Source organism: Stenella coeruleoalba (assembly GCF_951394435.1).
Source record: "Stenella coeruleoalba genome assembly, chromosome: 4".
Lineage (NCBI taxonomy): Eukaryota > Metazoa > Chordata > Mammalia > Artiodactyla > Delphinidae > Stenella > Stenella coeruleoalba.
Window position 1 is genome coordinate 49215511 of NC_137149.1, and position 21929 is coordinate 49237439.

General features: G+C 39.8%; 1 protein-coding gene across 25 annotated transcripts in view; it reads left to right on the forward strand.

Annotated features, from left to right (window-relative positions):
- LOC307185656 (cytosolic beta-glucosidase-like) overlaps nt 1–21929 on the forward strand; it is a 488042-nt gene that overhangs the window by 131046 nt on the left and 335067 nt on the right. For all 25 annotated transcript variants that reach the window (XM_079920052.1, XM_079920037.1, XM_079920032.1 and 22 more), the window contains one exon: nt 16560–16628. The gene's annotated coding sequence lies outside the window, so the exon portion shown is untranslated. The remainder of the gene's footprint in view (nt 1–16559; nt 16629–21929) is intronic.

The window sequence follows — 21929 nt, forward strand, 5'->3', positions numbered from 1 at the left end:
CTGCTCGTGCAGGCTATAACTCCATAAGGTGATCCCCTTTAAAACTCTCACCCCAGGGCTTCCCTGGTGGTGCAGTGGTTGAGAATCTGCCTGCTAATGCAGGGGACACGGGTTCGAGCCCTGGTCTGGGAAGATCCCACATGCCGCGGAGCAACTAGGCCTGTGAGCCACAACTACTGAGCCTGCGCGTCTGGAGCCTGTGCTCCACAACAAGAGAGGCCACGACAGTGAGAGGCGTGCACACTGCGATGAAGAGCGGCCCCCGCTTGCCACAACTAGAGAAAGCCCTCGCACAGAAACGAAGACCCAACACAGCCAAAAATAAAAATAAATAAATTAAGAGAAGGCTCAACATTAAAAAAAACCCAAAAAACTCTCACCCCAGAAAAACTTGGACCAATTACTGAATACTCCTCTTCCTCAATGGTGCTAGTTTTTTGGTTTTGATCTTGAATTTTCCCTGGAGAGATATAAGAGGATTATAAAAGGGGTGGAGGAGACTTGAGAATTTTCCCTACACTACAAGCACTAGACTCTTGCTCTTAAGGAGTCAGTGCTACAGGTGTCACCACCAGCTTTATGCTCTCCACATGTTTTTTATGCTCTGGCCATGTGATTCCCATAGTGGCTTTGACCCTTGCATGTCACCCACAGTCCTAGATGTGCAATCTTTCTTGATTTGCAATGTTTCCATGGTATTCTTATAGAAGGATCATGGACTTTGGAGTCAGACAGTTTTAGTATTCATTTCCAAATTCTCCCCTTTTAGTTGTGTGACTTTGGTCAGATTACATCCACAGAGAGTGTCACCTATGGTTGTATCAGGTCAAGGACATGGGGCATTTCTGGCCCTCCTCATCAATCTCTCTTTCCAGCTTATCTTTAAATGTTGGGATAACTTGAGGCTTGTACCAAGTCTTGGTTCCTTATTCTCTAAATTCTATTCAACAGCCATTATTTCAATTACCATCTTTACATGATGACTCCAAAATTTACATTTCCATGTCAGAACCTACTTTGAGCTCTTTAATTTGTCTGTCCAACTACCTGTTGAACTTTTCATTTAGAGGTCAAAAAAGCACCTTAATGTCATCATAACCGAAGCTTGATTCATTATCTTCCCTGCCTTTTCTCCAAAACTTGTCTATGCCCAATATTTCCTAACTTAGAGACTGACAATACTATCCATTAAATTGTGCTAACTGTATCACCTTAGCTCCTTCACCACTAATCTCCAATAAATTGTTCAGTCCTGTTGATTTTATCTGAGTATCTATTGAATCCATCTGATTCTTTGTCTTCACTTATGCCAACCCAGACCAAGCTCCTATCATCTCCCTCCTGGTTTACTGCAATCACTCCTAAATGCTCTCTTGGATTCCACTCAAGTCTATTCTCCACAGAGGTCACAGTTCTCTTCTAAAAATGCAAATTAGGTAAACTCACTCCCTTGCTTAACTCCTTCCATGACTTTTCATTGCTGTTGAGATAAAGATGAAAATCTTTATAAGGCCCTGCATGTCTCAGTCCCTGCCTCCTGGAGTGCATGTTCTCTCTCTCTCTAATTATTTTTTCCCTACAGCTTTTTTGAGATACAGTGACATACAACATTGTGTAACTTTAAGGTATACAACATGTTGATTTGACACACTTATGTATTGTGATATAATTCCCACCGTAGCATCAGCTAAACCCTCCATCACCTTACATAATTATTATTTCTTTTTTGTGACAAGAACATTTAAGATCTACTCTCTTAGCAGCTTTCAATCTCATAAGACAGTATTGTTAACTGACATTACCATACTGTACGTTGGATCCTGCAAACTTATTCATTTTATAACTGAAACTTTGTACCCTTTGAGCAATGTCTCCCTATTTCCCCCACTCCCCAGCCCTTGGTAACCACCATTCCAGTCTCCGTTTCAGTGAGTTCCTGATAATTCTTTATGATCCATTGATCATATTCTTTAAATTCCTTAAATGTGCTGTGAACTTTCCCATGCCTGATCTTTGACATATGTTGTTTATTTTTCTTGGATTTTCTTATTCTTTTTCATTTAGTGAAGTGGACATCTGTCAGGTTTTCTGACTGCTTAGCACTTGTTGAATACACTTGCTACATTTGAGGAATAGCCAGTCTTAAGAGCTGTGTCTAGTCAAGGTAGAGAATGACATTCCCCAGGTTTCTTTGGAGCAGGGGCATGCACATGTGATCTAGTCTCCACCAATCAGACTGACTCATGTGAGAATTTAATCTGAAAGTAAACAGCTTGAAGAAGGCAGAACCTATCACGTGCTGGTGAGGATAGCAACAGAGGCATCCAGCTCTTGAGAATGACAGTGGTTATAAAGTCTAGTTTCTGGTGCAGAAGTAGTTGAGATGCTTGTGGCTGCGTGGCTACAAGAAAGTTGGGTTTTGACAGCAACACGAACTATGGGACTTAATGCCCATTAGGTCGTTAGCAGTTAAGGAAGTTTCTTCCACCCACTAGTTCCATGGTATGCTTTTGGGCACTATTTCTGAAAGCTTCGTTTGAGCCAAGTTTTCCACCTTGACACCTTTTTTGCTTCATCTGTCAAGGTCAGCTTCTGTTACTTACAAGTAAGAAAGAACCCTGGCTGGTAGCATTCAATAACTCCAACTAATCCTTGAGCTCTGAGCTCTAGTTCACTCTAGGAGACTGTTCCATCTTCCCTGTTCTCCAACCCTTGCTGACTTAGATAGATCTTCCACTACAACATGTTGTCAAGACTCAATATAGTAGTTCTATTTTTAGTTTTCTGAGAAATCTCCGTATTGTTTTCTGCAGTGGCTGCACTAATTTACATTCCCGCCAACAGTGTAAAAGGGTTCCCTTTTCTCCACAGTCTTGCTACCATATGACCCAGCAATTCTACTCCTGGGTATATATCCGAAAAAGACAAAAACACTAATTTGAAAAGATACATGCACCCCAATGTTCATAGAAGCATTATTTACAATTTCCAAAGAACTGCCAAAGTATGGAAGCAACCTAAGTGTCCATCAACAGATGAATGGATAAAGAAGATGTGGGGTGTGTGTGTGTGTATATATATATATATATATATATATACATATATACACATATACAAGGGAATACTACTAAGTCAATAAAAAAGAACAAAATTTTGCCATTTGCAGCAACATGGATAGACTTGGAGGGCGTATGCTAAGTGAAATAAGACAAAGACAAATTTTGTATGATGTCACTTACATGTGGAATCTAAAAATTACAACAAACTAGTGAATATAACAAAAAAGGAAGCAGACTCATAGATATAGAGAACAAACTTGTGGTTACCAATGGGGGGGAGGGGCAATATAGGGGTGGAAGAGTGGGAGGTACAAATTATTGGGTATAAGACAGGCTACAAGGATGTATTGTACAACATGGGGAATATAGCCAATATTTTGTAATAACTGTAAATGGAAAGTAACCTTTAAAAAGTGTATAAAATTTTTTAAAAATTGAAAAAGAATTGGAGTTGAAAGTAACCTTTAAAAAGTGTGTAAAAATTTTTAAAAATTAAAAAAAAACTTGGAGTTGTAAACAAAACAAACAAACAAACAAACAAATGACTCAGTATAGTGTCCTGGCTTGGCATGCAGGCTCTGCTGGTATCCTGCCTGAGTTCCAGTCTCAACCTTCCTACTGACCTGATATTTGCTCTCTGTGATCCCTTCCCTTCTCTGTAAAATGGAGACAATGGTAATATCCATCTAACTCACAGGTTTACTGTAAAGATTAAATGAATTAATGCATACATGAAACCCTTAAAGTGGTACCTGAGTACTCAGTAAATGTTAGCTAATATGCTGTTCTTACCCACAGTTCCCATGTCTTTCTTTTCATAATGTTTTTCACGGATTGTAATTAAAGGCTCACAGGGTGGTAATTTGATTAAGATATGTCTTCCATATAAGCTGTTAAGCTCTTCAAAAGGAGAGGCCACTTATTTTGCTCACCCTTATAGTCCCAATTCCTAGCACAATATATATTTATTGAATAAGTGTAGGATGGATGTAGGATCCCAGAAACCTTAAGTTATGCCATTCCCAGCTCCGAGTGCCCCAGGGCAGGAAGGCTTCAGCAACACTTGGTGTTCCTGGCAGCCTCATCCTAAGATCCTTGTCTTTAGTAATTTATTTTTCATGACCCACAACTGACCCTTTCTGACTGAGCACAAACCCTGCCCCAGATGCTGCACTTTCCCTTGATGCCCTGATTTCTCTGGTTCTCAGCACTGCGCACTTTGTGCTGACTCTACACCCTCTGAAAGCTGTTTGGAGCCAGATGGGAGGAAGAGAAAAAACAGATTTCATTCATTGCCCTTCCAGACTCTGAGAGAAATAACAAGAACAACAGTACCAACAAGCAGTGTATACTGAGTGTTTACTATAAACTAGGCATTATTCATAGAGCTTTATATGTATTAATTTATATAATATCCCCAACAATCCTAGGAAGAAGATGCTATTGCCCCCATTTTATAGAAGGAAAAAGTAAATCTTGGAAGGAAAGAAAGGAAGGAAGGAGAGAGAAAAGGAGGGAATGGGGCAAGGAAGGAAGATTTTCTGGTAGAAGACAGATTTATTTGCTGAGAACTTTGGTTCTAATAAGAACTTCCCACTGTAGCAGAAGTAACCATAAAAATAATATTGATGTAGAAATTATAGAAGATGACAATGAATGTGTACCTATCCTCCAGTCAGCTTTATAATTAAATAAAAATACGATTTTATATGATATCTTTCATCTGCTATTTACAGCTTCCACCCCCCCTTCCCCCAATCTAATGTAAGTAATAGGAATGATGCAGATAATTAAGAAAACTTTACAGCTCATTTCTGGTTAATTGTCATTTTCCTATAAAATATTTATACATTAGCCTTTGCTTTTCAAAGACTCTTTTCAGAGAGTCATAGTTTTTGCTTCTGGGTGTTCCCATGTGCCAGCGGGGCCTCCTGCTTTGGGATTATTTGGGCATTTTCGCAGATGCTGTCCAGCCACTGATATTCACCTGGAGTTGTTAGGGGGGTAGGCTTATTGTGCATTTTCTATGTTTAGATCTTCCTGATGTTGTTTTATTTTATTTTTTTGAAAGAAAGGGGAAACAGCAGGCGTGCCAGTTCTCTTTTAGGAACCCTTATACAGCTGAAGCTGTCCTCCAGTTGTAGTGCTCTTGTGCACTTGCATCAGACTCAGAGAGACACAATTTCTCAGTTCGTATGTGGGGCAATGGCCAGAAAATCGACTTCAAACTGTGTCCCGGGAAGGCTTTCTCTCTCCAGCTTTGCAGGCCTTGAGAGAGATTTGTATAAGCACTCAGCCTATTCTGGTGGGTGGTTTGGGACTTGGAGCCCGGTTGGCATCCACACCAAAGGATCTGGTGGGTCTCTTTCCTGTGGCTACTGTAACAAATTAACACAAACTTGGTGGCTTAAACAGCAGAAATTGACTCTCTCAGAGTTCTGGAGACCAGAAGTCTGAAATGAAGGCTTATCAGTAGGATTGGTTCCCTTTGGAGGCTCCGAGGGAGAATCTGTTCCATGCCCCCCTACCAGCTTCTGGTGGCTGCCTTGGCATTCCTTGGCTTGTAGGCAGATCACTCCAGTCTCTACCTTTGTCCTCACATTGCCTTCTTCCTTGTATATCTTCTCCCCTTCTCTTATCTTGTAAGGACACTTGTCATTGGATTTAGGACTCACCATTATGCAGGATGATCTCATCTTGAGCTCCTTCACTTACATTTGCAAAGGCCCTTTTTCCAAATAAGGACACATTCACCGGTTTTGGATGGACAAATCTTTTAGAGGAGCCTCCAATCAAGCCATTACACATGGTGAACTGAGAGGATTTCTCATGATCCACTGGGATAAGGGTGGGCTTCGACTAAGCAGTGGGATGAAAAGGCATTTTGACACTCCTGAGCATGCAGCATCTTTCCCTTAGTGTCTTGTGGTCCTCATGCCTGAAAGGTGCTGTGACTTGGCCTGCACATAGCTGTGTCTCTGCACAGAGCTCCTCTAGCTATGACTATTGAGGAAAGGGGCTGATGGTGATTCTCTAACACTTATAAGCCTCCAGAGGGATGCCTCTGGGGTTGCAAGCTGTGTTCAAAAAATCGTAGTTGACCATCAGAATTTATCCTAGGCTTATCAGCCTCAAACTTGATTAAGTATAAAAATCACTCAGGGATTTTATTGAAAATAGAAATTCTCAGTTCTCAACCTGTATTAGTTTGCTAAGCACTGCCGTAACACAGTGCCGTACACTGGGTGGCTTGAACAACAGAAAGGCATTTTCTCACAGTTCTGGAAGCTGGAAGTCCAAGATTGAGTTATCAGCAGGTTTGACTTCTCCTGAGGTCTCTGGCTTTCAGACAAGCACTTTCTCACCGTGTCCTCACTGGTTTTTCCTCTGTGCCCATGCACCCCTAGTGACTCTCTTCTTATGAAGACACCAGTCATATTGGATTAGGGCCCACCCTAATGACCTCATTTTAACTTAATCACCTCTTTAAAGACTTTATGTCCAAATAAGGTCATGTGCTGAGGTACTAGGGGTTGGGACTTCAACATGTGGATTTATGGGGGACATAATTTAGCCCATAACCCACAACCCAAGAGACTCTGATTTTAGTGGGTTTGGGATGAGGCTAACAAACTTTTTTAAAGCCATGCCCCAAGATCTAACTGGTTTAGGTGGTCAGAGTCAACATTTTGAGAAAATTCCTTGGTGGACTGGTAATCATTTTGACATTTGTTTTGGCTCCATGTCTTTATATTGTCTTGCTTTTTTCCATATGCAGCAACAAATTAATGCAAATAGAAGATACTCCATGAGCCTCTGTGAACACTCCCCAAGACCTCTCCCCAACTCTGGTGTCTGTCTGAGACCTGTTCCCATTCTAGTTCAATAACCTTGAATCGGAGGTGGTTTTGCATCCTGTCTTTTGGACTTGTTATGACATTGACTTAGCCACATAGTATTTAAGGTTTCGACTCAGACCCACTCTCCTAGTTTTTTCCACATCTCGGAAAGGATTTGCTGCTCGAGAAGTAAATCTCAGGATGCACCTGCTCAACTAACATCACACGAGTTTGAGAGCTTGGACATCAGAAACTCAGTGCTTTACGGGGGTCTTAGAACTGCTTCTCAGGGCTCAGGGAAGAAGGAAGCCAGGCAATGACTTGGAGATGTCACCCTGGAGCAAAGAAAGGAGTCTGTCAACTGATGTAAAGAGCCCTGCCTTCAGATTTATACAGTCTGTAGCTGTCCCTTTGTCTTTACAGTCACCTTTCTCAGACTGAATATTGTCCCTGTGACTCCCTTTTCCCTTTTACACTGTTGCAGATGTTCATTAAACCCAATTTCTACTTTATCAAAATGTTTGGGATGGGGGAGAGGGCACATCAAAGTGTATTTTTACTTTGGCTTCTATATTCTTCTAAGGGGTGGCCAGAGGAAAGGAACAGAAACTCACCATGGGCTAGGTATTGTGCTGGGGTCCACACTATCCTGTTTCGTCTTTACAACAGTCCTAGGAGTAAGAATTAGTGTCTCCACTGTACTCAGGAGAAATGAGAGGCCCCTTCAGCTAGTGACTGCTGGACCTGGGGTGCAAACCCAATCTTGCAGAGGTTTCTTTTTCAAAAGATATTCCAAGTTGGTCTCTATGATGTAAACATAATGAACATGGTTATCTTATAGTCTGTCTGACAATTCTAATAACTGAGATCATTCTGGGTTTGTTTCTTTTTGTCTGTTGATTCTGGTGATTTTTTTTATGTCATTATTTTCCAGCAGTCTGTATGGTCATACATGTGCTGATGATTATACTTTAAAATGTTTGTAATAATAATTTGAGGTTTAGAATATAGGTATCTCCCTTTAGAAAGAATTTGAATGTGTATCTTCCCAGTATCTGGGTACTGTTAGTCTGGGGTCACCTCAATCCAAGATCCAGACTTAACATTTTCTGAACCACCATGTGACTTAAGACTTTACAGTGACTGGTTTGCTTCTGGCTCACACTTACACTCAGGGTTTAGTCTTTTGGGATCTTAGTTTTCTGAGTGTGGGGTCTCATAGTAGATTTCTTTGACACTTATTCTCACCCCAGAAAATAGAAAAAGTTTCTGATTTCCTAAGACTGGAAAATTCCATCAGGCAAAAGTAGCTGCCATGCCCACGAATCTCAGTTCCCACTTCCTGCTTTGGCCTGTTAATTCCCTATGAAATTAACAGCTTTCCATTGTTTTGAAAATATGTTTAAAAAATTTTAGTCAGCATGTTTACTTATTTTCATTACTTGATTGAATAGTGTAATCTGCCATTACCTGAACACAGAAATCTAGGGGCTTATAATTTCCTTTTTTTAACATCTTTATTGGAGTATAATTGCTTGGCAAGGTTGTGTTAGTTTCTGCTGTATAACAAAGTGAATCAGCTATATGTATATATATATATCCCCATGTCCCCTCCCTCTTGCATCTCCCTCCCTCCCACCCTCCCTATCCCACCCCTCTAGGTGATCACAAAGCACCGAGCTGATCTCCCTGTGCTATGCAGCTGCTTCCCACTAGCTATCTATTTTACATTTGGTAGTGTATATATGTACATGCCACTCTCTCACCTCGTCCAGCTTACCCTTCCCCCTCCCCATGTCCTCAAGTCCATTCTCTACGTCTGCCTCTTTATTTCTGTCCTACCCCTAGGTTCTTCAGAACCATTTTTTTTCTTTTAGATTCCATATATATATGTTGGCGTATGGTATTTGTTTTTCTCTTTCAGACTTACTTCACTCTGTATGACAGATTCTAGGTCCATCCACCTCACCACAAAAAACTCAATTTCGTTTCTTTTTATGGCTGAGTAATATTCCATTGTATATATGTGCCACATCTTCTTTATCCATTCATCTGTCGATGGACACTTAGGTTGCTTCAGTGTCCTGGCTATTGTAAATAGTGCTGCAATGAACATTGTGGTACATGACTCTTTTTGAATTATGGTTTTCTTTGGGTATATGTCCAGTAGTGGGATTGCTGGATCCTATGGTAGTTCTACTTTTAGTTTTTTAAGGAACCTACATACTGTTCTCCATAGTGGCTGTATCAATTTACATTCCCACCAACAGTGCAGGAGGTTACCCTATTCTCCACACCCTCTCCAGCATTTATTCTTTGTAGACTTTTTGATGATGGCCATTTTGACCAGTGTGAGGTGATACCTCTTGTAGTTTTGATTTGCATTTCTCTAATGATTAGTGATGCTGAGCATCCTTTCATGTGTCTGTTGGCAATCTGTGTATCTTCTTTGGAGAAATGTCTACTTAGGTCCTCTGCCCACTATTGGATTGGTTGTTTGTTTTATTGATATTGAGCTGCATGAGCTGCTTGTATATTTTGGAGATTAATCGTTTGTCAGTTGCTTCATTTGCAAATATTTTCTCCCATTACGAGGGTTGTCTTTTGGTCTTGTTTATGGTTTCCTTTGCTGTGCAAAAGCTTTTAAGTTTCATTAGGTCCCATTTGTTTATTTTTATTTCCATTTCTCTAGGAGGTGGGTCAAAAAGGATCTTGCTGTGACTTATGTCATAGAGTGTTCTGCCTATGTTTTCCTCTGAGAGTTTTATACTGTCTGGTGTTACATTTAGGTCTTTAATCCATTTTGAGTTTATTTTTGTATATGGTGTTAGGGAGTGTTTTAATTTCATTCTTTTACATGTAGCTGTCCAGTTTTCCCAGCACCACTTATTGAAGAGTCTGTCTTTTCTTCATTGTATATTCTTGCCTCCTTTAACAAAGATAAGGTGACCATATGTGTGTGGGTTTATCTCTGGGCTTTCTATCCTGTTCCATTGATCTATATTTCTGTTTTTGTGCCAGCACCATACTGTCTTGATTACTGTAGCTTTGTAGTAAAGTCTGAAGTCAGGGTGCCTGATTCCTCCAGCTCTGTTTTTCTTTCTCAAGATTGCTTTAGCTATTTGGGGTCTTTTGTGTTTCCACAAATTGTGAAATGTTTTGTTCTAGTTTTGTGAAAACTGCCATTGGTAGTTTGATAGGGATTGCATTGAATCTGTAGATTTCTTTGGGTAGTATAGTCATTTTCACAATGTTGATTCTTCCAATCCAAGAACGTTGTATGCCTCTTCATCTGTTTGTATCATCTTTAATTTCTTTCATCAGTGTCTTATAGTTTTCTGCAAACAGGTCTTTTTTCTCCTTAGGTAGGTTTATTCCTAGATATTTTATTCTTTTTTGTTTCAATGGTAAATGGGATTGTTTCCTTAATTTCTCTTTCAGATTTTTCATCATTAGTGTATAGGAATGCAAGAGATTTCTGTGCATTAGTTTTGTGTCCTGCTACTCTGCTAATTTCATTGATTAGCTCTAGTAGTTTTCTGGTAGCATCTTTAGGATTCTCTGTGTATAGTATCACGTCATCTGCAAACAGTGACAGCTTTACTTCTTCTTTTCCAATTTGAATTCCTTTTATTTCTTTTTCTTCTCTGATTGCTGTGGCTAAAACTTCCAAAACAATGTTGAATAATAGTGGTGAGAGTGTAAAACCTTGTCTTGTTCCTGATCTTAGTAGAAATGCTTTCAATTTTTCACCTTTGAGAATGATGTTGGCTGTGGGTTTGTCATATATGGCCTTTATTATGGTGAGGTAGTTTCCCTCTCTGCCCACTTTCTGGAGAGTTTTTAGCATAAATGGGTGTTGAATTTTGTCAAAAGGTTTTACTGCATCTATTGAGATGATCATATGGTTTTTCTCCTTCAATTTGTTAATATGCTGTATCATATTGATTTGCATGTATTGAAGAATCCTTGCATTCCTGGCGTAAACCACTAGATCATGGTGTGTGATCGTTTTAATGTGCTGTTGGATTCTGTTTGCTCATATTTTGTTCAGGATTTTTGCATGTATGTTCATCAGTGATATTGGACTGTAACTTTTTTTTTTACGGTATCTTTGTCTGGTTTTGGTATCAGGGTGATGGTAGCCTTGTAGAATGAGTTTGGGAGTGTTCCTCTGTCTACTATATTTTGGAAGACTTTGAGAAGGATAGGTGTTAGCTCTTCTCTAAATGTTTGACAGAATTCACCTGTGAAGCCATCTGGTCCTGGGCTTTTGTTTGTTGGAAGATTTTTTTTTTTTCGTTACGCAGGCCTCTCACTGTTGTGGCCTGTCCCGTTGCCGAGCACAGGCTCCAGACGCGCAGGCTCAGCAGCCATGGCTCATGGGCCCAGCCACTCCACAGCATGTGGGATCCTCCCGGACCGGGGCATGAAGCCGTGTCCCCTGCATCGGCAGGCGGATTCTCCACCACTGCGCCACCAGGAAAGCCCTGTTGAAAGATTCTTAATCACAGTTTCATTTTCAGTGATTGGTCTGTTAATATTTTCTATTTCTTCCTGGTTCAGTTTCAGAAGGTTGTGCTTTTCTACGAATTTGTCCATTTCTTCCAGGTTGTCCATTTTATTGGCATATAATTGCTTGTAGTAGTCTCTCATGATCCTTTGTGTTTCTGCAGTGTCAGTTGTTACTTCTCCTTTTTCATTTCTAATTCTGTTGATTTGAGTCTTCTCCCTTTTTTTCTTTATGAGTCTCGCTAATGGTTTATCAAGTTTGTTTATCTTCTTAAAGAACCAGCTTGTAGTTTTATTGATCTTTGTTTCTGTTTCCTTCATTTGTTTTTCATTTATTCCTGATCTGATTTTTATGACTTCTTTCCTTCTGCTAACTTTGGGATTTTTTTGTTCTTCTTTCTCTAATTGCTTAAGATGTAAGGTTAGGTTGTTTATTTGAGATTTGCTTGTTTTTTGAGGTAGGATTGTATTGCTATAAACTTCCCTCTTAGAACTGCCTTTGCTGCATCCCATAGGTTTTGGGTCATTGTGTTTTCATTCTCATTTGTTTCTAGGTATTTTTTGATTTCCTCTTTGATTTCTTCAGTGATTTCTTAGTTATTTAGTAGTGTATTGTTTAGTCCCCATCTGTTTGTATTTTTTACAGCTGTTTTCCTGTATTTGATATCTCGTCTCATATTGTGGTCAGAAAAAATACTTGATACAATTTCAATTTTCTTAAATTTACCAAGGTTTGATTTGTGACCCAGGATATGATCTATCCTGGAGAATATTCCATGAGCACTTGAGAAGAATGTGTATTCTGTTGTTTTTGGATGGAATGTCCTATAAATATCAATTAAGTCCATCTTGTTTAATGTGTCATTTAAATCTTATTATAATTTTATTAAAATAATAAAATTATTTTAATTTTGGATGATCTGTCCATTAGTGAAAATGGGGTGTTAAAATCCCCTACTATTATTGTGTTACTGTCGATTTCCCCTTTCATGGCTGTTAGCATTTGCCTTATGTATTGAGGTGCTCCTATGTTGGGTGCAAAAATATTTATAATTGTTATATCTTCTTCTTGGATTGATCACTTGATCATTATGTAGTGTCCTCTTTGTCTCTTGTAATAGTCTTTATTTTGAAATTTATCTTGTCTGATATGAGGATTGCTAATCCAGCTTTCTTTTAATTTCCATTTACATGGAATATCTTTTTCCATCCCCTCACTTTCAGTCTGTATGTGTCCCTAGGTCTGAATTGGGTCTCCTGTAGACAGCATATGTACAGGTCTTTTTTTGTAACCATTTGGCCAGTCTATGTCTTTTGGTTGGAGCGTTTAATGCATTTACATTTAAGGTAGCTATCTATATGTATTTTCCTATTACCATTTCTTAATTGTTTTGGGTTTGTTATTGTAGGTCTTTTCCTTCTCTTGTGTTTCCTGCCTAGAGAAATTTCTTTAGCATTTATTGTAAAGCTGGTTTGGTGGTGCTTAATTCTCTTAAGTTTTGCTTGTCTGTAAAGGTTTTAGTTTCTCTGCCAAATCTGAATGAGATCCTTGGTGGGTAGAGTAATCTTGGTGGTAGGTTATTCCCTTTTATCACTTTAAATATGTCCTGCCACTCCTTTCTGGCTTGCAGAGTTTCTGCTGAAAGATTAGCTGTTAACCTTATGCTGATTCCGTTGTATGTTATTTGTTGCTTTTCCCTTGCTGCTTTTAATATTTATTCTTTGTATTCAATTTTTGAAAGTTTGATTAATATATATTTTGGCATGTTTCTCCTTGGATTTATCCTTTATGGGACTCTCTGCACTTCCTGGACTTGATTGACTATTTCCTTTCCCATGTTAGGGAAGCTTTTGACTGTAACCTCTTCAAATATTTTCTCAGACCCTTTCTTTTTCTCTTCCTCTTATGGGACCCTTATAATTTGAATGTTGGTGTGTTTAATGTTGTCCCAGAGGTCTCCAGGACTGTCCTCAATTCTTTTCATTTTTTTTTCTTTATTCTGCTCTGTGGTAGTTATTTCCACTATTTTATCTTCCAGGTCACTTATCCATTCTACTACCTCAGATATTCTACTATTGAGTCCTTCTAGAGAATTTTTAATTTCAGTAATTGTGTTCTTCATCATTGTTTGTTTGCTCTTTAGTTCTTCTAGGTCCTTGTTAACCGTTTCTTTATTTTCTTCATTGTGTTTCTGAGATTTTGGATCATCTTTACTATCATTACTCTGAATTCTTTTTCAGGTAGACTGCCTATTTCCTCTTCGTTTGTTTGATGTGGTGGGTTTTTACTTTGTTCCTTCATCTGCTACATATTTCTTTGTCTTCTCATTTTGTTGAACTTATTGTGTTTGGGATCTCCTTTTTCCAGGCTGCACATTCGTAGTTCCCATTTTTTTTTTTTGTCTGCCCCCTGTGGGTGAAGTTGGTTCACTGGCTTGTGTAGCCTTCCTGGTGGAGAGGACTGGTGCCTGTGTTCTGGTGGTTGGGGCCTGGATCTTGTCTTTCTGGTGGGCAGGGCCATGTCCAGTGGTGTGTTTTGGGGGTGTCTTTGAACTTAGTATGATTTTAGGCAGTCTCTCTGCTAATGGGTGGGATTGTGTTCCTGTCTTGCTAGTTGTTCGGCATGGGGCGTCCAGCACTGGAGCTTCTTGTTGGTTGGGTGGATCTGGGTCTTACCACTGAGACGAAGATCTCTGGCAGAGCTCTTGCTGATTGATATTACTTGGGGCCCGGAGGTCTCTGGTGGTACAAAGTCTGGAACTTGGCTCTCCCACCTCAGAGGCTCAGGCCTGATACCAGGCCAGAGCACCAAGACCTTGTCAGCCACACAGCTCTTATGCTGTAACCTCAGAGCCAGAACAGTACCCAGCACATAGGAGACAGTTAATGAACATTTGTTCAATGAATAAGTGAACTGTCTTGGTAAATATCTGCAGTGACCTGAACTTGAAGGCCTGACTGTTGCCTTTCTTTGGATGAGAAGTTTAGATTTATTCTCTTGGGCACAAAACAGTTGAACCTAAAATGGTCTGATGAAAACATGTTTCTACTCAACCACGAAATGCCTTTAAAAGGAGCAGCACAGAGATGTCTCAGGAGGAAAGTAGTCTCGCAGTCAGGTCACTCCCAGGCCCTGCCTGGTGTCCAACTCACCCCCAGGGTCATAACTTAAGGGCCTATAATTTTTCTTCTTATCCATTCTTGGTGCTTTATCTCTCTCTCTCTCTTTTTTTTTTTTGTAAGGTGCTGCCTTTTACACTGTCCTGGACCTTTCCACTGTTTCGTGTCCTGGCAGCTTGGGTCTGTGGATTAGTGGTATGTTTTATAGCTTCATAGTTATGTCACATTCATGGATGTCTTACATACGTTCTAGGCAATCTTGAAAACACAGATTATCTATGTTTATAAACTGTGTGGAAATAAATCCCACTGATGCTGAGTGCCCGATTTCTAGCCCTTTCTAACATGATAGACAGAGGCATAATCACGATACCTCGTTAAGTCAGTAAATTGAGAGGAATTTGCCCAATACCATGAAATAAGGTGTTTCTGAAATGTGTGTTCATATGTGTGTGTGTAGTAAAGAGTTTGGTTTTGCCCAAAGCATGGATTGGCCTTTGCCCTTAGCTTCTGGGAGAAAAAAATCTATTACAACCTGATGAATGTCCTTGTTTAGGGTGAGTGCCAGTCACATTAGGAAGACCAATCATGTGACTGAGTGAGGGACTCTGGGTCACACGGTGTCACTTGACCTGGGGATTGAGACATCCACATGGGCAATCAATCAGTCATGCCAATGTAACAAAGTCCCTATAAAAACTGGACACCGAAGCTCAGGTGACCTTCTCTGGTTGGCGATACTCTGTGTGTGTTGTCACATGTCAACACCAGGAGGACAACTTGTCCTGACTCCTAGGGAAAAAGACAATGTAAACTTTATGTTTGAAGATATCAATTTCTGACCTATGTGTCTTTTCCTTTGGCTTATATTATTATGTATCCTTTGCTGTAATACACCATAACTGTGACTATAAGAGGTTTCTGTGAGTTCTGAGAGTTCTTCTAGCAAATTATTGAAACTGAGCATGGTTTGGGGAACCCCTTGAACTTGAAGTTGGTGTCAGCAGTGAGAACAGTCTGGTGAAGGACTGTTTCCTCAACCTTTTCAGTTTGGCCAACACAGGGCAGTAAGTGTATGTGTACATGCATAAGTATGTGTGTGTGTATGTGTGTGTGTATAGTACAACACTGGCATAGATTTCTTATAATGAGAACAGCTGAAGGCGATAATATATTAACAAATCTTAGATATTTTTCTCCTTGCATCTTTAAATTCAACCTGCTGACTGTGAGATCTTTCCTACTGGCCTTTTATTCCAAAACCAAACTCTGACCCCGGTATGGGTATCGTATTCATCCCCATGTACTTTGTACCCATCTGCAGTTCCTGTCAGTCTGGGTTTACTTTGCCTGCAACTCTGCTTAAAGAAAGAGAGTGAATTCACAGAAATGTTTTTTCCCTACTAAGATTTGGGACCCCATAAATCATGGTGACAAGAAATATGATGATGGTCTCTTTCTGTTCTTGAGGAGGTAGGAACAGGAGAAGCATGCAGGTTCCGATACGGTTTTGTAATTTTTACCAGTGGTAGCACCATCAGAAGGATTCCAGCAGGCTAGCTCTTCAGCCCTAACCAGGTAATTCTCTACTTGAGTGTTCCTGCAATGAAAATGCAGAGACATCCACCAGTGTCACTCAGGCCGTTTAGTACCTGCTGCGGAACTCCTGGCAGTTAACAGTGAAATTGTCAGGATTTCCTTTTTGCTCCCTTCCAAGCAGGCAGGGCATTGTTTTTATCTCCTGGTTTAGCACATGAATCAATCTTTTTGTACATGATTGGTGGCACTGTGCATGTTTTCAGAAACTGTCTGGCTTTATACCTGGCAGACTGCCTTGTTGAGAAGTAGTTCTGCAAATGAGAAAGAAGATATGCAGATTTTCACATGTCCCCACATTGAATTATAAGGCAGTCAAAAAAGATTGCCATTTTATGGCCTGGTATTTGGTTTTAGTCATTTTCATTCTTAGATATATTCCTTCCAGAAATTAAATTTAAAAAGATTATTTAAAAATATTTGTATTTTGCAGATTGTGGTTGACAAGAGAGGGGAGGAGACATGTGACAAGGTGGTCAAGTGGGAGGAGAAGGCATACCTAGTAAGTGGTTTAACTCTTGTAAAGCTTGATGTGCTTGAATGGTATATATTTCATTTTCCAATAATACTTTATTTAAAAAGAGTCAATCCAGTTTGGTTTAATTCCTGCCTTGAGGCCATTCACAGGGCATTCTCTAAGTAAAGCACTTTGTATGCCTCCATGCACAAAGGTAGAGGGGTTATGCATCAATTAACCTGTCAGAAAACCTTTGTCAATGGACTATCCATAGTAAAAAATAATAATAATAATTCCATTTTTCTATAGAATATCCACACTAATAAAAAACATTCCATTTGTCTACAGAATATCCATAGTAAAAAAAAACTTCCATTTGTCTGTGGACTATCCATAGTTAAAAAAAATTCTAAGATTTGGCAATCAACACATGTGTAATAGTATATGGGTATAGTAATTTTGAGAGACCTGAAAAATACAGATTTATAACAGAAAAATTAAAAAGTGGATCTTGGTTTGCCGAAGCTAGAAGAGTCATTTACGTTGAAAGAAAGCCCCAGTAAAATTAAAATTTGATTTATTATATAAATGTTCATTTTCACCTAACTTATTTAGGATTATGTCTACCTTATAAAGAAAACTTGCCTTTGAATTTAATTTCTGCACCATGAAACAGATTTAAGTACATCCCATAGATAAGGTTTACTTGCTATGGTTTTAAAAAAAGAAAATGCTCAATGCAAAGATTCACACAACCTAAAGGTTTTGCCAAACTTAAAATGCTAATTAAAAAATGAGCTCAATTCCCTGACTAAAAGAAAGAAATCAGTGTAAAACTACTTAAAGAATTCTCCACACTTTGGCGTCTTAATATGGAGTCCACGGATGGTGTCTGGGGCATCCACAGATGAAATTATATAGAATATTGTGTTTGTGCATATGTGCATTTGGAGGGGAGGTGGTCTAGTGCTTTGTCTCTTAGGGCTTAAGCACTACTCTGAGTTTAGATGTGGGGCAGAGAAGATGCTGTGGCATTTCTGTGCCTGCTCAGTCTAGGATAAAGGCACAGCCAGAACCCTGTGCTGCTCCTTTTCATTTTGGAGATTCTATTTCCACAATTATAAGATATACCTCAGTTTGGTCACAAGGTAAGTACTGGGTCTTCCTCAGCTGTGCTGCTATCACTTTTTTCTAATTTACCAATGGGCTTTCTAGATTATCTTGAAGTTGTATTTAGAATCTGGGTAGTATTTTTACTGAATACATTTCTAAGGTATTAGGGAGAAACTCTGTGTGTGTGTGTTTCTTCGTGTCTGAAGAATAGTAGGTGTTGAAAAGATGTGTACTGAGTAAAAGACAATGAAAAAATGAATGTCAAAATGAATGAATAAATATTTAGAATTATGTAATTTAACTTCTTTTTTTAGTGTCATAATTTATTTATTCATTTATTTACAATTTTAATAAAAATTAATTGGGGCCTATTATATTCTTGGACCTTGGATGAAATTCAGAGATTAAAGAGCTCCTCAATCTAAAGAAGGGGTGGGGGACAACAAATAAAAAGGCATGTAAATTAACTTCTTGAATGAAGCCCTTGATTGGTTAAAACAGGAAATTTAAAAAGGGGATTGAGGGGCTTCCCTGGTGGCGCAGTGGTTGAGAGTCCGCCTGCCGATGCAGGCGACACGGGTTCGTGCCCCGGTCTGGGAAGATCCCACATGCCGCGGAGCGGCTAGGCCAGTGAGCCATGGCCGCTGAGCCTGCGCGTCCGGAGCCTGTGCTCCGCAACGGGAGAGGCCACAACAGTGAGAGGCCCGCATACCGCAAAATAAAATAAAATAAAATAAAAAGGGGATTGAGACAAGGCTTCTTCTGTTCCCACTGTGATCATCTGCAGGAGAAAGACACCCATCCACACTGGTCATCAATGATTTTGTGTTCTCATAAAACCTTTGGGGAAATGGTAATTTTTTGATTTTGTAATTTTAGCTATCCAACTTGATAAAGTCAGTCTTCAAATATATTGTGCTTGGTCTTTTCTGGATAACTTGAGTGGAGGCATGGGTGCAGCAGCCGGTTTGGTCTCTTCCACGTTGATTTTGAAGATCCAGCAAGACCCCAAGTGCCTCACATGTCAACCAAGGAGTATGCTAAGATTATCTGAAACAATGGCCTGGAGGGACCTCTGTAGGAAGGGTGGCTGGGCAATTTCACCTGGAGAAGGGGCCTCTGCTCTCGGAAAGGAAATCTGCTTTGGTAGATCCTTCAGACTCCTCAAGTTGCCTTTGTAATAAATAGGTCCTACCAGCTGATCCGTGATCATGAAGTCTGAATATATAATGTCTGGGGATGTATTTAATGATGACTTTTACTCTATTTGTATTTGATCAATGAAGCTTTTTAAAAAAATAGAATAGAAAACCACTGCAATTGATTTTTATATTAAGAAATCAGATGGACTTGGAAACTTTGATTTAAATCCTTAGAATTTTTCTAGAAAAAATAATGCAAAATTTATAAACACAGTGTGCTCATGATTTGCAACTCTAACAGCAGAACACTTATTATAAAAATACTTGTTTATGAGCCTATTTTTTTCTATTTACATAAGCTATTCTTTGCTTTTGTAGGTCCATTGGCATGTGTTCCATAACTTTCTACTACTTAATCTAGTATAAAAATCAAAATTAAAAGTTAGTCCCACTGTATCGTTATGAATTCTGTTCACCAAAGGGATTAACTGATAACCTAGTTAATAAAATGGATTGGTTGATCTATTTGGCACATAGTTTACCTATGCATGAACAAGTACGTCTTTCTCTTGCCTGATAAACTTTTGGAAAATAAGAAAGTAATAAAACAAACCAGAATGTGAATGGCAAAAAAGAGTATTTGAGCACTGATGTTTAACAGAAATTGGATTCCTACTCTATAACCACACCAGATTAAAAGCAAAAGAATGAGCAGGGCATGGTGTCTACTTTTGGATATTTTTTAAAATTAAGGATCTGGGGCTTCCCTGGTGGCGCAGTGGTTAAGAATCTGCCTGCCAATGCAGGGGACATGGGTTCAAGCCCTGGTCCAGGAAGATCCCACATGCCGCGGAGCAACTAAGCCCATGCCCCACAACTACTGAGACTGCGTTCTAGAGCCCACAAGCCACAACTACTGAAACTTGTTTGCCACAACTACTGAAGCCCACGTGCCTAGAGCCTGTGCTCCATAGTAAGAGAAGCCACCGCAATGAGAAGCCCGCGCACTGCAGCAAAGAGTAGCCCCTGCTCTCAGCAACTAGAGAAAACCCGCGTGCAGCAGCGAAGACCCAATGCAGCCAAAAATTAAATAAAAGAATAAATAAATAAATTTATATATAAAAAATTAAGGATCCATCAGAACATTGATGACAGCCAATAAATAAATACATGAGTTAATTGACTTACATGAGTGTAAGCAAAGGAGGGGAGGATTTCTTACCTCGGTGGTTGAAATGCCTGAGGTGTATGTGAGGTTGTTTGGCCTTGGACATTTTACTCAGCTTCCTCAGTGGGGGTCAGTAAGATATAGGGCTCCCTCTGGACTTCCTGTCTTCACTCCATCACATCTTCCACATATGTGGACTTTGTGCCCTCACATCCATATTTAAGTAATATTTACTAAACTTTCATGTGTGTATCCGGCTTGAAGAGAAGAGGTAAGTATTATCACCCCATTTTTCAGACTGAGAAACTGAGGCTGCACTGATGTGCATCTTCCTCAAGTCACATCAATGCTTGTTTACTGGACCTGGCACCTCCTTGGCATCAGCTCTGTTATGGCCAGCACAGTGTAGATTGTGGTGTCATCGCAGTCTTCTCTGCATTTTTTAAAAAGTAAAAAAGAAACAAGTATGTGGAGTTACTTTATGCAGGAAGACATAGGGAAGGTGGTTTTCTATATTCTCCTTCTGCTTGCCTGAGGAAATGGAACATACTTTGCCATTCTCTTAAGGCTTTGGCCCCGAGCGGATGCTCTGCCATTTTTAAAAAACACTGTGGTCAGTTTCTGGATTGTTTTCATGTTCATAATCAGGGAATTATTTACAGCAAAGTACATTCTCTCAGTAACTTTGGACAGGGTGAGAAAGAAACTGTCATAGTAGTTCAATAAATGTGGCTGCACTGGGGAAAATTATATTAAAATTAAAATGGTATACATAGGAATTTCTATTACATCTTTGCCACTCGTCTGTTATTTTCGTTGTTTAATGAAATATTATCTCACAATTTGTGTTCATTTTAAAAGCACATTTCCAAATCTTTTTTCATTCTTCTCCTATCCAGCCTGTCTTTTTCATTTTTACCATGCATCTTATTTACAGTTTATGTGCCCTCCTTATATTATCTTGCAAAACAACTGAGTTTTCCTTTTAATTAGGATGTTGCTTTGAATACTACTTATCCTGCAGCGCATATTTACAAGTTTTACAACAATACAAATGAGCATTGTATTTTTGTTACCAAAACTAGAAAATTAATATTCTTGCTGTAAATAAAACGATCTGTCACATCTGGTCTACCAAGTGAAACAAACAATCTAGCATCAGTGGCTTGGCTGCCTCACAGTGCTGTGGCCTCCGCAGATCTCTGCTGCATTTGAAAGGCCAGCTCTTTGTCCCAAGAGATGGATCAAACCAAAGGTGCTTCTCTAATTAGCCCTGTAAATTAAAATTGCCGTAGGTGGGGGACCTTCAAGATGGCAGAGGAGTAAGATGTGGAGATCACCTTCCTCCCCACAAATACATCAGAAATACATCTACATGTGGAACAACTCCTACAGAACACCTACTGAAAGCTGGCAGAAGACCTCAGACTTCCCAAAAGGCAAGAAAATACCCACATACCTGGGTAGCGGAAAAAAAAAAGGAAAAACAGAGACAAAAGAATAGGGACAGAATCTGCACCTCTGGGAGGGAGCTGTGAAGAAGGAAAAGTTTCCACACACTAGGAAGACCTTTCACTGGCAGAGACGGGGGGTGGGAGGGGGAAGCTTTGGAGCCACAGAAGAGAGCACAGCAATAGGGGTGAAGAGGGCAAAGCGGAGAGATTCCTGCACAGAGCATTGGTGCCAACTAGCACTCACCAGCCTGAGAGGCTTGTCTGCTCACCCACCGGGACAGGTGGGGGCTGAGAGCTGAGACTCAGGCTTCGGAGTACGAATCCCAGGGAGAGGACAGGGGTTGGCTGCATGAACACAGCCTGAAGGGAGCTAGTGCACCACAGCTAGCCTGGAGGGAGTCCAGGAAAATGTCTGGACCTGCCTGAGAGGCAAGAGACTGTTGTTTCAAGGCACACAAGGAGAGGGGAT